The sequence below is a fragment of the Eulemur rufifrons genome, chromosome 1 (assembly GCF_041146395.1).
Source record: "Eulemur rufifrons isolate Redbay chromosome 1, OSU_ERuf_1, whole genome shotgun sequence".
Taxonomy (NCBI): domain Eukaryota; kingdom Metazoa; phylum Chordata; class Mammalia; order Primates; family Lemuridae; genus Eulemur; species Eulemur rufifrons.
The window spans coordinates 11,604,356-11,614,774 of record NC_090983.1 but is presented as its reverse complement, the minus strand read 5'-3'; positions in this window follow the sequence as shown (position 1 = coordinate 11,614,774).

Below are 10,419 nucleotides of genomic sequence, written 5' to 3'. Positions count from 1 at the left end.
TACTCATGTCGCTGTGTTTACATTTCTGCCTTTCAGAGCCTGGTGTGCTGAGAGGACTCTGCGGAAGCACAGCAGAGTCCTCAGGGGAGAGCACTCAAGGTTAGTGCTGTAAATTCTGCTCTCTAGCTCTGCTGCTTCACCTTCTACGATATTCCTTAATTCCTGCCTCACTGGGGTGGAGCATACTGTCTTTCTGCCCAGTACCTCCCACCACACACGATTCCCGTGTGACCCCTCTTGCCCTGTCACATTCTTTGGGGTGCAAGGCTGATGCACTGACAACCTCAGTCATGACCTCCTCTACCTTCTGACAAAAACCTGCCCCCAGAAGTGAGAATTTCATGGATGAGTTGTGTGCGTGCAGTATTTTCTTTAAACAGCACTCTGTGTTAAAGATGTTGTCAATCAGACTACCTTAAGATTTAACAAATGCTAAAGTAGGCGAGGGGTCCTTGGTTCAGTGCTTCAGGAATTTGCCTGGAAGCAAATCAAAGAAGGAGTTGTCAGACTTGACAAAACCAAGAGGGAAAAAAGTGGACAGTTTAGACCTCGTTTTTAAAGAACAGCTTTATGGATAATTTTGTGCTCAAATGTACCCTATTTCTATAGCACCTGGAAAACATTTGTTTTGAATGTAAATTATACATGCATATTTGACATCACATCTTTAGGGATTTCAAAATATCCTCAAATTTTAGAGGTTCCAGACACAAGGGTATAGACCCAAGCTATGCACATGTGTGTTTACAAAGGGGGAGGATTTCTGCCCTAGTCCCAGCCACTGTTTCTGGTGGAAGCTATGACATCCTCCTACCTCCTCTCCTTGGTTCTATCTTTTGCCACCATCAGTGCCTTCCAGTGGTGCTCAACCAGGGATGATTCTGCCCCCATTGGCAATGTCTGGAATCCATTTTGGCTGCTATAACTGCAGGGGATGGCATACGGGTGGTGGCACAGCTTTTCTAGGTAGAAACCAGGGATGATGCTGGTAAGTCTCCTACAATGCATAGGAAAACCCCCACAACAAAGAATCATCCAGCCCAAATGTCAGTAGTACTGAGAATCCCTGGTATATTCCCACATCTCAGGAGGAATGATTGTTTTAAAATACACAGCAGATAATGTTACTCCTCTGCTCAGAATCTTCCAGCGGTTTCCAATTTCCCTTGGAGCATATGCCAGAGTTTCTCATGGCTTGGGAAGGCCAAGATGACCTGCTCCTGCTCCTCCCTGGCCTCACCTCCTGCTGCTGGCTTTATTCACTCTTCCCCAACCCAGGAAGGAAAGCTCTCCTTTGTCTTCTGGCCATTCCCTCAATCAATTCATGTCTCTGCTCTAATGTCATTTCCTTAGAGAGGACTTCCCTGACAACTTTATCAGAAACAAACAAAAAACAGCTACCCCATAACTCTCTCCAACTCCAAACCCCAGGAGCACAGAATTAGATTAGTTATAATCTGTGGTTCATGACATACATTCATGTTAACTCATGAAATGCCCCTCTTTCCTTCTTTCCCTCCCTCCCTTCCTTCCTTCCTTTATATATTTTAACACATATATTTGTATTCGTTTAAAAGTATATGTCTGGGTTGTATGTGTTTGGCTTTATGAAAAAATTTATCATGATGTTTTTAATATCTAAGAACTTATTTTTCACCCCTATTTCTATTGTTATTCTTCATCACCAATGTCACATGTAGTGGTGGTCACTCATTTTCATTGCTGTATAATATTCTCTGATTGAATATGTCATAATTTGATTCTACTCTATGGGCATGTGTTTGTTTCTAGGTGTTAGCCATCATGAACTTTGGAGCATTTTCCAAAGTTTCTTTTGAGTTTCTCTAGAGAGAACTTGTCACCACCTGATATTTTATGTATACACTGGCTTATTTGTCTCTTGTCAGCCTCTCTCAGTAGAATGCAAATCCTATGGGAATAGAGCCTCTGTTTCCCCTATATCCATAAAGCTTAATGCGGTGCCTAGTATACAGTAGGAACGCCACTTATATCTACTATCTCCATCTTTCCTCTTTGGCCTCTTGCCTGGCTTGTTATAGTAACCTGTCTGGCCACTTCTCCCCTTGTTGTCCTTGACTCTCAACATAACAGAGTGATCTTGTTAAAAGGTATGCAGGCTTCTGTCACTATTTTGTTCAATAATCTCTAATGGCTTCCCAGATCTTAAAGTAGGCCCAAGTCCTTATATTATAGTAAACTATGACTTTATACGATCTGGCTCCCTTCACTCCTCTGAACTTACCTCCTAACAGCTGCCCCATCACACTCTGCATTCCAGGCCACTGGCCTTTTCAGTGCTCTTTGAACACACTAGGGTCACAAACCCACAGGACCTTTGAACTTGCCGTGCCCTTTGCCTGGACGGTTCTCCCCTCAAATATCCGTAGCTTATACCCCACCTCCTTCCAGCATGTGCTCAACAGTCACTATGATTGAGGTCTTCTCTTCTACCCTATGTAAAATTGTAACTCACTTACCAATTTCTGTCTCCTTACAGTACTTTTTCTTCTTAGATCTTATCGATATTTAACTTTTTTATTTATATATTTTGTCTGTTTCCTCCTGCTAAACTATAACCTACATGAGTCTGAGATTTTTGTCTGTTTTGTTCACTGTTGAATCTTTGGTCCCTAGAATATTCCCGGGACATACGAAGTGTTCAATTAATATTTGATGAATGAAGGAATGAGCATATCAAGGAATGTGAACAGTTATTTATCATACAACTACTTATCTTGACATTTATCAGATCGTACTTATGTTTTTGATGGTCTGGTGGATATCAAAAGGACTCAAAGCTTTAAAAATGAAATATTCTCAAAGCTACTGATGCAACCGTGTGAAGAAATAGGCTATAATGTAAGATACACACATGGATTAGAGTCATACCACTAATTCTGAAGATCCTAATTTCCAAAGCTAGCTTTAGAATATTAAATGTCATTTTTGCTTTACCTAAAGCAAGAAACAATGGCTTCCTGAAGGGTAAAATCAGGTGGAGACGTGTGTGTTGCATTCATTGAGGAGTGAGGCGCAGACACCCTTCGCTGTAGCTGGTCACACAAGGCGCCTCTCAAGACTCCAGAGGAACAAAGGTGCTTCTTTGCTGGTGGTGGCGCTGCTGTGGCTCTTGAGGAAAGCAACTGTTTTGCCAAAGTTATTACAAGAATTTAGAAATCATTCAATTCTAAGTTTACATCTGCATGTTTTAAATTTTTTACTCTGGCATAATAAAATTTCCAAAGAAATCTGTAAGAACAAATCAAGACCCCCAAAGGGGGCTAGATAAGAGAGGTTGAGGAGATAGGTGATTTTCTGACTTCATGTTGTCATTAACTATTATTAAAGATAATACACAAGTAATAAAATTAATGTCCCTAAAAGATATGTATACATTTTAGCATCAAAGGATTTTGAGCCCAGAACATATATTTTATAAATAAATCTTAAATCATAAGCATCTATAAAATGGCAAGATGAGGCAAATCCACTTTGCAATCATAGTTTGTCATGTTGTCAACTTCTCTGAATGTTGAGTGTTCACGTAAAGAAAGCATAACCTCTGCTGTCATCCTTCTGATCAAATTAGCTCTTTCCATCCACACACAGGGATTTGACTTCGTATTTATTTCTTGCTACAACTGCTGCTTAGCCATTTAAAAATAAATAAATAAATAAAAGTCTAAAAATGAAATATTCTAATGAGTTGGAAAAGTTTTGCTTTAAAAGTGATCCCCTTAGAGTGATGCCCAGGGCCACTGAGGGAGACACAAAGGTGGAGATTCCAGGGAGGGTATATTTTATCCATAAGCGAAGTGATAACGTGCACGAGCGCATGTCTGACCTGGGCCTGGGAGCTGAGCATGGCTAAAGCAAAGGATGTCTCCTTGCTATCATCTGAGCCCCTACTCAATCCCAGCCATCAAAGTGGAACATTCACATGCTCGGAAAGAATGAATTAACATAAGTGTAAACCTCTTCAGATATTTGTTTTAAAAAATCCTTTGAGAGCACATTGAGTTTGGATCATCAAAGCAAAGCCCAATTTGTACTTTTGATTTTTCCCAGTTTCACAGTAAGAAAAAAAAAAATGTTTTCACCACCTCCATGTGCAGAAGGCGATGAGCTTGCTTTGTTTCCCAACTGACCTATTCATATCAAGTTAGTTACACCCACTTAAGTCTCCCCACCACCTTTTTGGCCAATTCCACAGAGCCCTCCTAGGGAGCTGAGAACTGATATAGAAATTTTGTTTTTGATGGAGAATTCAATCACTTAAATGCCCCAGGACACCCTTTCTTCTTAAAACGAGAACAAAATGCATGGAAGTTATTAAAAACAATTCATTTTCCATTAGTAAAAGTTACATGATTGGAAAAAGAGAAGAGCACATTGCTGTAATTACCGGTACATTAAGCAGGGGATGAACAGCTGCGTGAACTTGGAGGCAGTAGAATAACAGCCACTGAGCCAGCTTCCCCATATGGTCCAAGGGAGGAGGTGGGGCTTCTAGCTGCCTGGGGGTTGGGGAGAGGTGAGGAGGGGGCAAACTGGAATCCCATTCAAGTAGGAAACTTGTGCCAAGAAATGTCTGGCTTCCCAGTCCAAACCCAGCTTCCTCTGTGCTGCAGTGGGAAAATCCCCCTGGCCTCCATAACAAAAACCTCTAAAATCAATGTTGTTTTTTCCTAAAGAGAGCAAAATGTGAGCGTTTTCAGACTTTTGGCTACGTTGCTACTAGTAGAAAAGACGACCTCAGAAAGACTGAGTCACTTCCTCAGCTTCTTGGGGTGTGGCTGTGACTTGGAATGATTGGTATCACTCCATAAACACTGTGTTTGATCTAGCGTTTGCCTTCTCTCCCAATTAAGAATAGGGTTTGGCCAACAACGACAGGTCCCCACCACCAGGTACTGGCCTCAATCTGTTTCAGTGAAAGGCATTATCGCCTTCTAATTGGCATTCCCTTCAGAATTTGGCAAATTTGGTAAAAGCAGACCAGCACTATAGTAACCTTTCATTATCAATGCAAATCCTAACAGAAAAGAATTCCATTCTTCTTACATTGTATGTCATAAATTAAACACAATAAATTTTATTGTGAAACCTCCTAGGAAGACATTCCTGAATAGACGAGGCAGAAAATGCTTGCATTATACTAAACAGAGCTAAAATCTGATAGTTGCTGGAAGGGTTGGCTATAAGGCATCTAGCTATTTACAGGGGAAATACCAAATAGGCTACATCATTTGCAAGATGTTTTTGTACGTACCATGTCTAAAATCGTTTGGGTTTCAACTATATGAAGATTATTATCACAGAGAATGGTGACCAGCTGTTCCTCATTGCCACTGAAAACAGAATGAGGGGGGAAAAAAAAAAACAGCATCAAAATGGAATTGGAGGAATTCAAGCTTCCTAAAAATCTGAGTTAGTTAACAGGAGAGGGATTCACACCAGGCAGTTATATAATAGATGCCTTTCATTTGCCACTGCATTTTTTTTTTTTAAGAAAAAGAGATATTTTTAAGAGAGTTCCAGTACAGTTTTGTCCATCAGCAAAATGACAAATTTGATAATCTTACAAATTTTTCCTACTAGAAAAAAATGGAAAACAATTTAAGAACTGTGACTATAGGAAATTAAGCTACGTATGGAGGGTAATTTACTCAGTCACACTATGGTGCATGGACCCTCATAAAATGAGAGTGTTATTAGAGGTATCCCACAAGAAATTGATACATTTCACACCATAGATTTAGATAGGCATATTCCAAGAAGGAGTATAAGTTTTCTATAACTTAATATTGATTGTCTTCAGAAATATCTATTTTTAAAAAAAAAAAAGAAAAACAATAGTTTTCTACTCAAACTAGGCAATTTTCAAATCTCTTAGAAAATTACTAGATATGGTAGGTAGATAGCTCTAAATACATCATTTGGTGGGTATTCGGATTTCCATTGGTATTTTATTTGAGGGCTTTCCATGCCAGGAATTTACAACCATATCCAAACAGGTACTGAGATATTACTATAAATTGCAGGACTTTCTTAATAAACCAACTGTGAGAAGGACACTCGTTCCCAGACTTTCACACACAGGGTAAATTCATCATTGCCAGACTTCTGTTTTCCATGGAATACTCACTTTTATGTTTTCCATTTCAACTTGAATGAAAATTTCTACTAGATCTCATTCCAGCTCCCCCGATGGGACACGGCTACCTTTCAGCAATCAGTACTTTATGAAGGGCCGCACTCAAATTTGAACTTCTTGGTAGACAGGGAATCAGAAATGAGGGATTACTGAATTTCACTCTGAAATATTTTTTTCTCAGAGTCCATAATAAAAGAGCATCCTCATCTCAGATGATTTGCAGCTTCTCTGACATGTTTATCTTTGTGATCCTTGCTTTCTAGGGAAATAAATGCAATTTGTAGACAGTTTTAGACTTTGAAATTTTTTTTCCAAGCAGGAAGGAAAGGGTAAAACAACGACAAAATATGGTTTCACTATACAAACACACCTTGACTTAAAGTTCTCGGGCATTTAGGCCATATGCCACGGCCCCCTGCATGCATTAAGTGGAGTCAGAGATTTCTGCCAAGTTGCAGAGCTGGTTACTTACTTCAGGAAATATTCAGTTATTTCATTTGAGGTACAAATTGCATGGCCAATCAAAAGTTTACCAAGGTCTGAAACTACAAGTGAAATTATTATTTTTCTCTTCTCTTTATCTTTTTATGGAGCAGTTTCAGAAGATCCTTTGCATCAGCTGCCCAGTTTTCATCCCTATAAATGATTTTTCCTTCCTAGGATATAGAGTCAGCTTCAGAGGAAGAGACAGTTTATCACGGTGGTTAAGACACAGACTCTGGCCCAAACTGACTGGGCTCTAATTTCAGCTTTGCCCCTTAATATATGCCCTTTGGATAAGTTACTTAACCTCTCTGAACCCCAGTTTCTTCCCCTGTAAAACTGGTATTTAATAGCATCTTTCTTACATGGTTATTTCAAGGATTTTAAAAAGTGTTCAGAACCTTAACCAGGACTATTTGCCTATAGCTCTGTAAGATGAGCAGAGGTTCGGGATAGAAGGAATGAAACAGACTAGCACACTAAGACCAAAGGATCAAAAATCACCACTTCCCACACAGTGAGACAAACACCATGATCTTTGATATTTATCTATGGTCCACCAATGTATTGAACCCTATTTTATTTTGAAGCCAAAGTAAAACTTCTTTTACTGGGATAAAATGTCTCATGGTCACCAGGTGCTGGGGATGGGGCAGGATGCCATTCTAGGAATTTCACACAATGCCTTGCTTATCATGTGCTCCTCCTGACCAGAGTAGTAATAAATAGATGGGAAAGAAAAATTAAAGTGAATGTTGTAATCAGTCCATTTTAGGCAATTAGTGCTATGTCTCCTAAAGTTTGGAACCTCCTCCCACCATATTCTTCATTCACTGTCTCCTTCGTAGAGTTTAGAGGCCGCCTTCATCCTCCCAAATCTTTCCAGACTAATTATAAGTATGGTTTTATCCACTCCCATACTCATTCATTTATTAATTTAATCAACATTATTTGAGCACCTACAGAGTCTGGGACTAGAGAGAAGTATGAGAGAAAGGCTGGGAGAGGGGGATGAGAAGAAAGCCCTAGATGCACAAAGATAAATAACATACAGTCCTCACCTTCAAGGAACTCATGGTCTACATGTAAAGCAAATGATCAGAAAGCAGACAAGGATCAGAACAAAGACCACATGATGCATGATAAAGTGAGGTGTGGGCAAGAGACCCAGAGAGAAGGAAGTGGCCAGTTCTGCTTAGGAAAGGCAGGAAGTGATCTCAAATGAGAAGGTACTTGGTTTTAGGGCTACAACAAAAGTAGGAATTAACCCAGTGACAAATGGGAAAAGAAGGCATAGGGAAACAGCTCATGCAGAGGAAATGCCACACACAAAGGCACCAAGGCCTAGAACACAGAAAGCTTAGTGCACACCTGGACATGTTTGTGGTTGGCACATAGGGCATGTTGGGGCAGCATGGGGTTTGTCAGCATAGCAACAACCCAGGTATCTCCAAAAGGCCACAAGTGACAATGTGGTAGGAGACTACTTACGAAGTCTTGCTGTCATCCAGGCTTGTCTGACTTCCTGCCTGAAAGAAAAGAGGAAGAGTCCAAAGATGACGACAGCATTCAGGCATTTAAATCAGGAATATATCACTTTCCTTAAGAACCAGCTTCCAAGAATTCTGGAAGACAGAGAGCAGGATACTGTCTCCTGCGTGGCCCATGTCTCATCCAAATATCTTAGAAGAGACAATTCTTAATATCACAAAGAAATTATAGTAACTAATAGTTACCCTGTTAATCTCATAGTTTCACTGGATGTTTACACATGATCCCAATCAAATAAAGTAATCCATTATGCTAAAGACTTATAATATAAATTTGTATTAAACAGCTTTTAGTCTAATTCTGAAAAATACTACTACTCACACCAAATCCTATCAGTCAACTATCCTAAAAGAGAGACATTAGAATAAAATAATAAAACCAGACTTTAGTACTTGTGAAGTCTGTTAAACTGAATGCACGAGTATGTCTCCAGAGCTGGAAAATTATATCATTTATTTAATAAACATTTACTATTGTGAGTGGTAACACAAGGGTGGGTCAGAAGACCCTTTTCCTGTCCTCTTGGAGTTTATAGGGTAATGGATTTAAATAAAAAGTACTGAGAGGAAAATTTTAAAAAGCCCCTTAAACAGATTTTGCTGAATGGGAAGCTCCCATCTGAGCAGGCGTGTAGGAGGCCCTGACTTGAAGAGGAAAAGATGGAAACATGTCCAAGGGTAGAAATATCAGAGTGACCCAAGCCTATGTGAGCAGGCTCAGAGGGTGGGACACGTAGCTTGTGAAACACTGTTGAGGCTACTAAACACTAAAGAGGGATTTTTACAGCTAAGTTTCGGATCAGGAAGAGAAACAAACGCATGCAACTTAGAAGAGTTGCCATATTAGGAGAGGGAATGGCAGATCATGATGGTCTACACCAGACAGGCCACTTATTAGACTCTCACTCAGTCTACAAGTTCATTCTCCAGTGAAAATTATAAGACTTTCCAAAAACATATTTGAAACAACAGCAGAGTCTGTAGTAAACACTATGATATTTAATCTTTTTCATCTATATAATAGGGCTGTAAAAATTGACCCGGGTTAGCCCCACCAACGTGAAATTTGATAGGGCTCCATCAGTGCAGGTTTTCGTGGCTCTGCTCTATGGATGTGAAAAGAACAATTATCATAGCATTTACTTTACTTCTCTGGTTTCTCGGAAAACAGCGTGAGCCAGCCTTCTTCAAAGCGCAAAGATGGAATCCAGCTCAGTAAGCACATTGTGTGGGGGACTTCTGAGCTGCACGATGCTGCTTCTTGCCCATTAATAGCGGGCAAATGAAAACAACAACAAAAATATGCGTACTCAATCTGGATGTATTGTTTGTGAAGCTAAACTACCAAGCAGGTGAAGCATTTTAATCCCAAACTCTACCCCCTCTAAAAGCTGCCCAGAGCCTTCAGCATTTGCGAACAACCCTGTAAGGAATTCTTAAGACAAATAAATGGGGGCGGTGTAAATTAAAGGAGAATAACACCTGTCTCTGCAGCTGGACAACAGACCTCGCTTTAATGTGCTGTCTACTGGGAAACGGAGGCGGCTCATGTTACCCGGAGGCCTTGGCCTTCCCTGGAGTCTGCAGAAAGGAATTCTATAACCAGAAGATGTGAGGCTTGGTCTGTGGCCAAAAACAATGGTGAAAGGTACAAAATGAAAAGTTCTGTCAGGACAAAAGCACTCGATCACAAAACAATACACCACTTGGCCGTTTGAAGAAATGAACCCAAAACCAAAGTCACAACTGGATTAACAACTGGTCGATCCCCTTTTACCTTCTAATGCTTCTCTGGCTGCCGATGCCTTGTTGAAATCGGAATGAAGAGAGTGCAGCCGCCAGCAGCGTACAGTGTCTTCATTTAGGGCTGGCTCCGGCTGGTCACGGAAAAGCAACTTGCAAGATTTATGCTCCTCTGCCTTCCATCCATATTTTTTTCCATTAAAGGGGAAATTTAGAGCAAAGTTACCAATGTAACTCCAGCCCAGTGCTGGAGAAGTCCTCGCTGACTTGCAAAATAACTGTGGCTTCAGGAGAATTGCATGCCCAATAGCAACAGAGGTGAAGCCCATAAAAATTGTGCACACGTATTTTTTAAAAACAGGAGAAAAGACCCTGTAGATGGGTCCACATTGTATCTAGTGGTTGGTTTGCTCCATAGGGCACACCTAAGCTCGAATAACGGCAACAAATACAATCAAAGAGGGG